The 9,179-nt window shown below is 42.8% G+C and overlaps 1 protein-coding gene across 2 annotated transcripts in view; it reads left to right on the plus strand.

The window, feature by feature from the left end:
• Positions 1-8,209, plus strand: part of PGS1 (phosphatidylglycerophosphate synthase 1) — a 172,675-nt gene extending 164,466 nt beyond the window's left edge. For both annotated transcript variants that reach the window (XM_063961311.1, XM_063961310.1), the window contains one exon: positions 6,368-8,209. The gene's annotated coding sequence lies outside the window, so the exon portion shown is untranslated. The remainder of the gene's footprint in view (positions 1-6,367) is intronic.
• Positions 8,210-9,179: the final 970 nt, after the last annotated feature.

Here is a 9,179-nt window from a genome sequence, read left to right on the forward strand (position 1 = left end):
GCAGACGGGAGAGAGCAACGCTATAGAACGGCTAGCCGCTGCTGTGGCGCTGCTCTCCCCCATCTCCCCTCCCGCATCTCAATTCGACTTTTTTAAAACTCGAATTGAGATGTCCATTGAATAGCCCAGGTCGGATCCATTCTGACAAATGAATGTCGGAATGGATCCGACTTCAATTGAATATACCCCATAGTGTATCAAATTATTTTGCGGTAATGCACAACAAAAACCCACAAGGATTAAAATTTGTGATAATTCGAAAAGTGCAACATAACTGGAGAGGTAGAGACATTTCAGAAGAGTTGAAGAAAATCGCAACAAAATGGATTTTTGAATTAACTTTAAAACCGAGAGGGCTAAACATAGACATTGAATTAAACCCATTCCTATATAGACACAAAAACATTCTAAAATTATTCTTAGAAAGTGGCACCTCAAGAGAAAAGTTTTTTTTTAAAGTTTTTTATTTTATTATTAGATTTTACTTGTAATAAACTTAATAGGAGTATTTTTCCTAGAATATGCGGTTCTCGCAAATAAACTCCACTTCCGGAGGGAAGTTTCCGGTATTTTACCAATAAAGTTTTATACAAATAATAGTACTTTTAATTAACAGAATACATCCTCGAAAAAGTGTGCTCTGGACGCATGAAACGCGTTGGACCAACAAAATCAAAAGGTGATAGGATTCCCTGCACGGCCGCATCACGAGCCGCTCCCGGAACCTGTCCAGTGACGTCACTCCGCTCACAAGCCCCGCTGGACGCAGCTTGATCTGAAGCGCTGCCAGCCCTGCCATCGGCTGCAAACAACAAGAACGGAAGCAGTGGTCAGCCTTGCCATCGGCTGTAAACACCTCCGCTTGAAGCAGGGACAGGTAGGCAGGTTGAAATACCATCATGCACGGCTACCAGAATATCGAGATCACGTGGTTTGCAGGTCACCCATTCACTCAAAAAGGAGTGTAAACATTATTCACCTAACAAAATTTATTTTTCCACAGGTGCCACTTTCTAATTAATTTAACACTCTCTCATGTCACATAAAAAAAGATGCATTAAAATGGTGATTGCACAAGTTTACGCGCAGGCTTGACTCCCAGCTCCTGCTGCTATTAAAGCCCATTCTACTCGGTCTGTAAGACCTTCTCAGGCAGCACGCCGTGGCACGTCCGTAGAACAATTGTGCAAGGCAGCAACGTGGTCCTCAGTGAACACGTTCATTAGGTTCTATGCCTTTGATACTTTCACCTCCCAGGATGCTTCCTTTGGACACTGGGTTCTCACACCAGCTAAGGTGCGTCCTCTCCCTTGAGGAACTGCTTTAGGACATCCCCGATGTTGCCCTGTAGAACACAATGTACCCTGCTGCAGAAAAGGAGAGTTATGGTAGACTTACCATGGTTAACTCTCTTTCTGTGAGGTACATTAGGTTGCACAGGGCGCCCACCCTGACGCACCTAGCTTCTATGGGTTTGTATGGCATTAGCCGCTGGTCCTTTCTCCTGTCGTGAGATTGTGGCTCTATGTGACTAACATCTGCCTTCTCTCTTGACTGCTCCTGCATTTGACTAGTTAACGAAACTGAGCTCCAGTGCCTGGAGGTGGGGTTTATAGAGGAGGCCCCAATGCATCCAAGGACAACCTAAAGCTTAGCCTGTTGGTGCCTCCGGATCAAGATCCACTCTGAACCCCGGTGTTTCCTTGTGGAACCCAATGTACCTCTCAGAAAGAGAGTTAACCATGGTAAGTCTACCATAACTCTCCTTTTTTTTTTTTTTTTCTTTTCTTTTTTTTTGCCATCCTGATACTTAAGTCAGTGTTTATTTACCCTGTACTTGTCCTATATTGACTTTGTCTATAAGTCACTATTGTCCTGTTTTGATTTTTCATTTATGTACTCTGTAGTTGGGCGCTGCGGATCCCTTGTGGAACCACATAAATAAAGGATGATAATAATAAATTAATAAAAATCAGGGGCCCCTGTACATCAGGTCTTGTCCGTAATATTAAAAGGAGATGCAATGATTAAACACAATATTGGCACATGTATTAGAGGACACATCAATGTCCCAATAGCATGATAAAAAGAGCCTGAACTGAGCAGTATAGTAGGAGACCTAAGGGAAAGTTTGAATGAAAAAGGTGGTTCTAAAATAGGAGGAAGTTTTTTTGCGATGTTGTGAAAGTGCTAGTGTGGGGGAGGGAGGGTCGTCATTAACCTCTTAAAGGGTTAATGGTCCTGAGGGTGTTCACCAAAGTGATGGCAGAGATGATGTTTATACTCCGCAAGCAGGGAGTGAACATAATTCCGTACCTGGACGATCTTCTGATAAAGGCGCCATCCAGGGAGAGGTTGCTAGACAGCATTGGCCTCACAACCCAACTAATCCAGGATCACGGGTGGATTCTGAACCTTCCGAAATCTCACCTAGAGCCAACACGGAGTCTCCCACTCCTGGGAATGATACTAGACACGGAGTAGCAGAAAGTGTTCCTTCCGTTGGAAAAGGCATTGGTAATCCAGTCGATGGTTCGGGATGTCCTGAAGCCAACCCAGATATCGGTGCATCTATGCATTCGCCTTCTGGGGAAAATGGTGGCCTCTTACGAGGCTCTTCAATACGGAAGGTTTCACGCAAGACCCTTCCAGCTCGATCTGTTGGACAAATGGTCCGGATCACATTTTCACATGCACCAGAGGATCCGTCTGTTGCCAAAAGCCAGGATCTCCCTTCTGTGGTGGCTACAGATTTCTCGCCTCGTCGAGGATAGGAGGTTCGGCATTCAGGACTGGATCCTGTTAACCACGGAGGCAAGCCTCAGAGGCTGGGGAACAGTCACCCAAGGGGTGCAGTTTCAAGGAAGATGGTCAAGTCAGGAAGTCATCCTTCCAATCAACATTCTGGAACTCAGGCCCATATACAATGCCCTTCTGCAGGCCTCTTTTCTTCTTCACGATCTGGCCATTCAGGTCCAGTTGGAAAATGTGACGGCAGTGGCGTACATAAACCGACGGGGCGGAACGAAAAGCAGAGCAGCAATGTCAGAGCTGTCAAGAATTCTTCTCTGGACAGAAAGAAACGCTGTGGCGTTGTCAGCGGTCTGCATTCCAGGAGTATACAACTGGGAAGCCGACTTCCTCAGCAGACACGACCTGCACCCGGGGGAGTGGGGCCTTCACCCGAACGTGTTCAGGTACTTGACATGTCGGTGGGGATATCCACAAATCGACATGATGGCCTCTCGTCTAAACAAGAAGCTCAAGCGGTATTGTTCCTGGTCCAGAGACCCACAGGCAGTAGCGGTAGACGCTCTGACGACTCCATGGGTCTATCAGATGGTGTACGTGTTTCCTCCATTTCCTCTGATCCCAAGAGTTCTCAAAAGAGTAAAAAAGGAAAAGGTTCAAGCACTACTGATTGCTCCGGACTGGCCAAGAAGGGCCTGGTACACGGACCTTCTGGAGATGCTCCTCGAAGATCCGTGGCCTCTACATCTTCACAAGAATCGTCTGCAACAGGGTCCGTTTGTCTATCAGGACTTACCGTGGCTACGTTTTGACGGCATGGAAGTTGAACGGCTGATTCTAGCCACAAGAGGGATCCCTAACAAAGTTACCCGACTATGATCCAAGCCAGGAAGGGGATAACGTCTAAACATTACCACCGTATTTGGAAGAAATACGTCTCTTGGTGTGAGAGCAGATTATTCTGCGGTGGAATTTCACCTGGGCCATTTCCTGCTTTTTCTGCAGGAAGATGTGGATGTGGGCCTATATCTGGGCTCCATAAAGGTCCAGATTTCGTCCATGTCCATTTCTTTTCAAAAACAATTGTCTTCTCTCCCTGAGGTCCAGACGTTTTTGAAAGGTATTCTGCGCATCCAACCTCCCTTTGGCACCTTGGGATCTCAATTTGGTGCTGCAGTTCCTCCAATCGGACTGGTTTGAACCATTACAGGAGGTGGACGTAAAATATCTTACGTGGAAGACCGTCACACTGTTGGCCTTGGCTTCAGCAAGACGTGTGTCGGAGCTGGGGGCTTTGTCTCACAAGAGCCTCTATTTAATTTTACATGAGGACAAATCTGAACTCAGAACTCGTCAGCAATTTCTTCCGAAAGTGGTGTCTGCGTTTCACATCAGCCAAACTATTGTGGTTCCGGTTACCACCGACACTTCCGCTACTTCAAAGTCTTTGGATGTTGTGAGGGCTTTGAAGGTATACGTAGAGAGGACAGCTCATCACAGGAAATCTGACTCGCTGTTCGTTCTATATGATCCCAATAAAATTGGGTGTCCTGCTTCAAAGCAGACAATTGCACTCTGGATCAGGCTCACTATCCAGCATGCTTATTCCACGGCAGGTTTGCCAGTTCCAAAATCTATACAGGCCCACTCTACTAGGTCAGTGGGGTCTTCCTGGGCGGCTGCCCTGGGTGTGTCTGCTTTACAGCTCTGCCGAGCGGCTACTTGGTCTGGTTCAAACACGTTTGCTAAGTTCTACAAGTTCGATACTTTGGCCTCTGAGGACCTTCAGTTTGGTCAATCAGTTCTGCAGGAACCTCAGCCCTCTCCCATCCGGTTTGGGAGCTATGGTACTAAATGGAACCCCAGCATCCTCTAGGACTTAAGAGAAAATAGGATTTTAATTACCTACCGGTAAATCCTTTTCTCATCCGTAGGGGATACTGGGTGCTCGCCCGGTTCTTCGTTCTTCCTGCACTGTTACTTGGTTAAGTAATGTTGGTTCAGCTGTTGCTCTTCCTGTTTAAAGTTGGGTTAGCATAGCTTTTCTCTGTTTTTGTGTGCTGGATCGGAATCTCACCACTATCTTTATCTATCCTTCTCTCAAAGTATGTCTGTCTCCTCAGGCACAGTTTCCTAGACTGAGTCTGGTAGGAGGGGCATAGAGGGAGGAGCCAGTCCACACTATCAAACTCTTAAAGTACCCATGGCCCCTAGTGGACCAGTCTATACCCCATGGTACTAAATGGAACCCCAGTATCCTCTATGGACTACGAGAAAATGATTTACCAGTAGGTAATTAAAATCCTATTTTTCTATCATTTAAAAATGAGCATAAAAAATCATTTGTTAGTGTGTGTGTGTTTTTGTCTCCTAGACCTAACATTGATTAAGATCGATTTTCATCAATTTGAAAATGATGAGTCAACCTTTCGCAAATAAATTCATAGGTGTCTACATTCAAGCTCATTGGTGCAGAACCAAAGCAATGTACAGCCCATATTAAAAATGAGATCACTTATGAAATGTCTGAATGATTCGAATGACAACAAAACAGTCCTGTAGTGAAGGGATCACTTACCTGCTAACAGGGCTCTGGCAAGGTCTTCTGGGTCCAACAGTCAGGTGATGATGACTTATGGCTGTCATCTAGTGGTGAGTAACACCCCTAACCACGATCCTAACCCTCTGATCTTGCAGCCTAACCCCAATGTCTGCGTTCTACAATATATCAACAATGTAGACATTGTGACAGCATCTCCTTTTTGATGTGTAGTGCACCATCATTAAATAGTGGAAGTGTAATCACATTTTATATGGGGCTTTCAAAAACTTACAGCCATGTATAAGCCCAATAAGTTATTTTCTGCTAGGTCGATTCTGGACCGTGCTATTGCCATGAAGATGTCCCCCTTTCACCTCCTCTATTAACTGAAGCCAGTATTGGTGACGATAAACAGATTTTGGGGAAGCCACGATAAACACCACCATTAGTCGCGCCAACCCTATGACAGGTGCAGATTTTCTGACTGCGTAGGGCCTCCAGTGTGAACCATGCAGCATGTGTGTACACAAACACTTTAGCAACATGCCCATAAAGCAAACCTACTACGTGTGACTAATCAGACACCACCCTGCAGTGCCAGTCCTCTTCCAAGACATTACTGATACCGTGCATCTCAGTCACTGCTACTCCTTTGTGCATACACTCTGTGTAGGACATGCACCATAGTAAGTTTTAGGGACTTTCACACACGTGCAGTAGCAAACAATTGCAAACATTGGCATTGCGTTCAACTCTGAATCAGGCCATACACCAGTGGTTCCCAAACGCGGTCCTCAAGGCACCCCAACAGTCCATGTTTTAGAGAGATCCCTGCATGCGCACAGATGGTATAATCAAACTGTGGTACTAAGTAAGTCACTTGTACTTAAGCATGACTTTCCTTAAAACCTGGACTGTTGATGTGCCTTGAGGATTGTGTTTGGGAACCCCTCCCATAGACTATAAAAAGATTTCACTGTGTGTCTGGAATGGGTTCACTTTAACGCATTCAGCTAGTTACAGTTCTATTTATTGCATATATTGAACTCTGTGATTTCCATCATTGTTTTTCAGGCGGCATTTGCAAGTGGGGCAGTAGGCAGCAGTGACAAATATGCACTGGATATGCAAACATTCCCGGTCTCACGAAGAGCCACTGAGATACCTTTTCATGGGTTTATTTATTTCCCAAGTCTCCATGTTCAAGAGAGGTCCTGAGGAAGCCGCCTTCCTCTCTGCCAACGCAAGTTTTCCTGGGAAAGTTTCTTCCTGATCTCCTGACGAGAACTGTTATACTAATAATATAAAGAGCTATTCAATAACACTAAGTCAATAAAGCAATAAACATTGGTTTTGTGTTTTTCTATAATGACATCATCTAGCCAGCTTGCTATAGACATTGCTGTCATTTTGCTAAAAGTCACCTAGACCAGTGGTCCCCAAACTCTGTCCTTAATGTTCCCTGACAGGTTTTAAGGCTATCTATGTGTAAGCACAGATGGTTAAATTAAACTGAGGTACCAGTTAAGCGACCTATACTCAAGCATGAATAGCCTTAAAACCTGGACTGTTAAGGATGCCTTGAGGCCAGAGTTTGGGAACACATGACATAGACACAATTGTAGCTAAATTCATATTTTTAATGTCTAGATTTGTACTCTAAAAGAGTGCAATTTGCAAAGTTTAACCCTAATATTAAACAACATCACCTAAAAATGCTTAGAAAAGATTACAACAGTTAAGAACAAAATGCACTAAAATATTACTGGGTGTGGTATGGAAGGTAGATACAGGTTGAGTATCCCATATCCAAATATTCCGAAATACGGACTTTTTTGAGTGAGAATGAGATAGTGAAACCTTTGTTTTTTGATGGCTCAATGTACATAAACTTTGTTTAATACACAAAGTTATTAAAAATATTGTATTAAATGACCTTCAGGCTGTGTGTATAAGGTGAAAATGAAACATAAATGAATTGTGTGAATGTACACACACTTTGTTTAATGCACAAAGTTATAAAATATATTGGCTAAAATTACCTTCAGGCTGTGTATATAAGGTGTATATGAAAAATAAATGCATACTGTGCTTAGATTTAGGTCCCATCACCATAATATCTCATTATGGTATGCAATTATTCCAAAATACGGAAAAATCCCATATCCAAAATACCTCTGGTCCCAAGCATTTTGGATAAGGGATACTCAACCTGTAGTAACTAGGTCGACAGTGTCTAGGTCAACCACTATTGGTCGACAGGGTCTCTAGGTCGACAGGTCAAAAGGTCGACATGAGTTTATTTTTGCTGACGTTTTCTTCGTAGAGTGACCGGGAACCCCAATTAGTGCACCGTGTCCCCCATGGCTTCGCTTGTCATGCTTCGTGCAAGGTTACCGTTCCGATCGTACTGTAGTCCATGTGGATCATTAAGTATGAAAAGGTTCAAAACAATAAAAAAAAATCATGAAAAACTCTTGTCGACCTTTTGACCTGTCGACCTAGTTACTGTCGACCTAGACACCGGATCCCAATATTACTATGAAAAAAAGTCAAAGGGCTACAGAGAACCACTTGTGGAGCCTAAACAATGCTTCGACATGGCTGCTGGTGTGGAAGAAGATAGGTTATTGCATCATAACAGAAAAGTGATTAGAGCCTACTAACTGCTGATGTCGGACAGACTTCTACATGTAACAAAGTTTAAACTTATTAATGCCACCGTACTAATTTGTTGGCTATGGAAATGTAGAACACTCAACTCTTTTGGAAACCTTATACTATACGGTAGCTTTCTGTTATTGGAATAGTAACTCCACTGTATTTATACAATCGGAATGATTCCTGTGTGAATTCTTATGTATTTAATTCCAAACTGTCTTTCATATGTAGCTAATAAAATATTATTGAACAATTTATATTGGTTGAGTGTTTAATATAAATTAATTGGATCAAGCTGCTCAACCTGAGAACTGAACGGCTGCATCACTGACTTTACCTATGTGTGCAACCAATCTGATCAGTGATACTTTACATCTTAAAGTGTACTGCTGCATGTTGACAGAGTACATGTCAGCATTTTATAATGTTGAAGAACAGAAACATGGGGAAACTGCTATAAAATCTACATGTTGAAATGTCAATACCTAACGTTAAGCCTAACATTTGTATTGTTGACATTGTCAAAAGGTCAAATTTGATGTTCGGGCGTCATCCTCATGACTGTTCTACATTGTGAATGTAGACGTGCTGACTACTTCTCGTATCTATAGAAGGTCAAAAGAGAACGAAAAGAATCCTTGTATTGGGCACACTCGGACTAATATTTTCTTAAAGTCAAATATCCGTCATGATAGATGACTACAAATTCTAAAATTTAACTTTTATTAGAATGTTTAAAAACATAGGCGAAATATGGTGCATGTGAATAAAGTTGTGAAAATAGTAAAGTGAATTTAAAAAGCTTAGCCACTGTGGTTGCTTTTATGTTTCCTCACTGTCTCCAGTGTCTGTACAATGTTGCAATATTTGTAACAATGCTAGTTGCCTTATATCTGATACTTTTGTATCTATCAAGGATGACTCCTGTTAGAATTTCAATACACCACCAGTATTTTACTTTTATTCCATATCAGCAGTGTGCGCATCACTAACTGTTCATACTACAGTGGTAACTCATCCTTAACGTGTCTGTTACTCTTTATTAGGGACTCATTATTCTTGGAATGATTATCCGTGTGCTGCTGCTCTCCATATATGAGACAAGTGGTGTTCAGGGCACTTTATTTCATATGTCAATATACCTTATTTGTTCAACCATGCATCAATACCCATTATACACATATGTGACATATTAGCAGGATGTATCACATTCCAATAGGTTTTT

The sequence above is a fragment of the Pseudophryne corroboree genome, chromosome 3 (assembly GCF_028390025.1).
Source record: "Pseudophryne corroboree isolate aPseCor3 chromosome 3, aPseCor3.hap2, whole genome shotgun sequence".
Lineage (NCBI taxonomy): Eukaryota > Metazoa > Chordata > Amphibia > Anura > Myobatrachidae > Pseudophryne > Pseudophryne corroboree.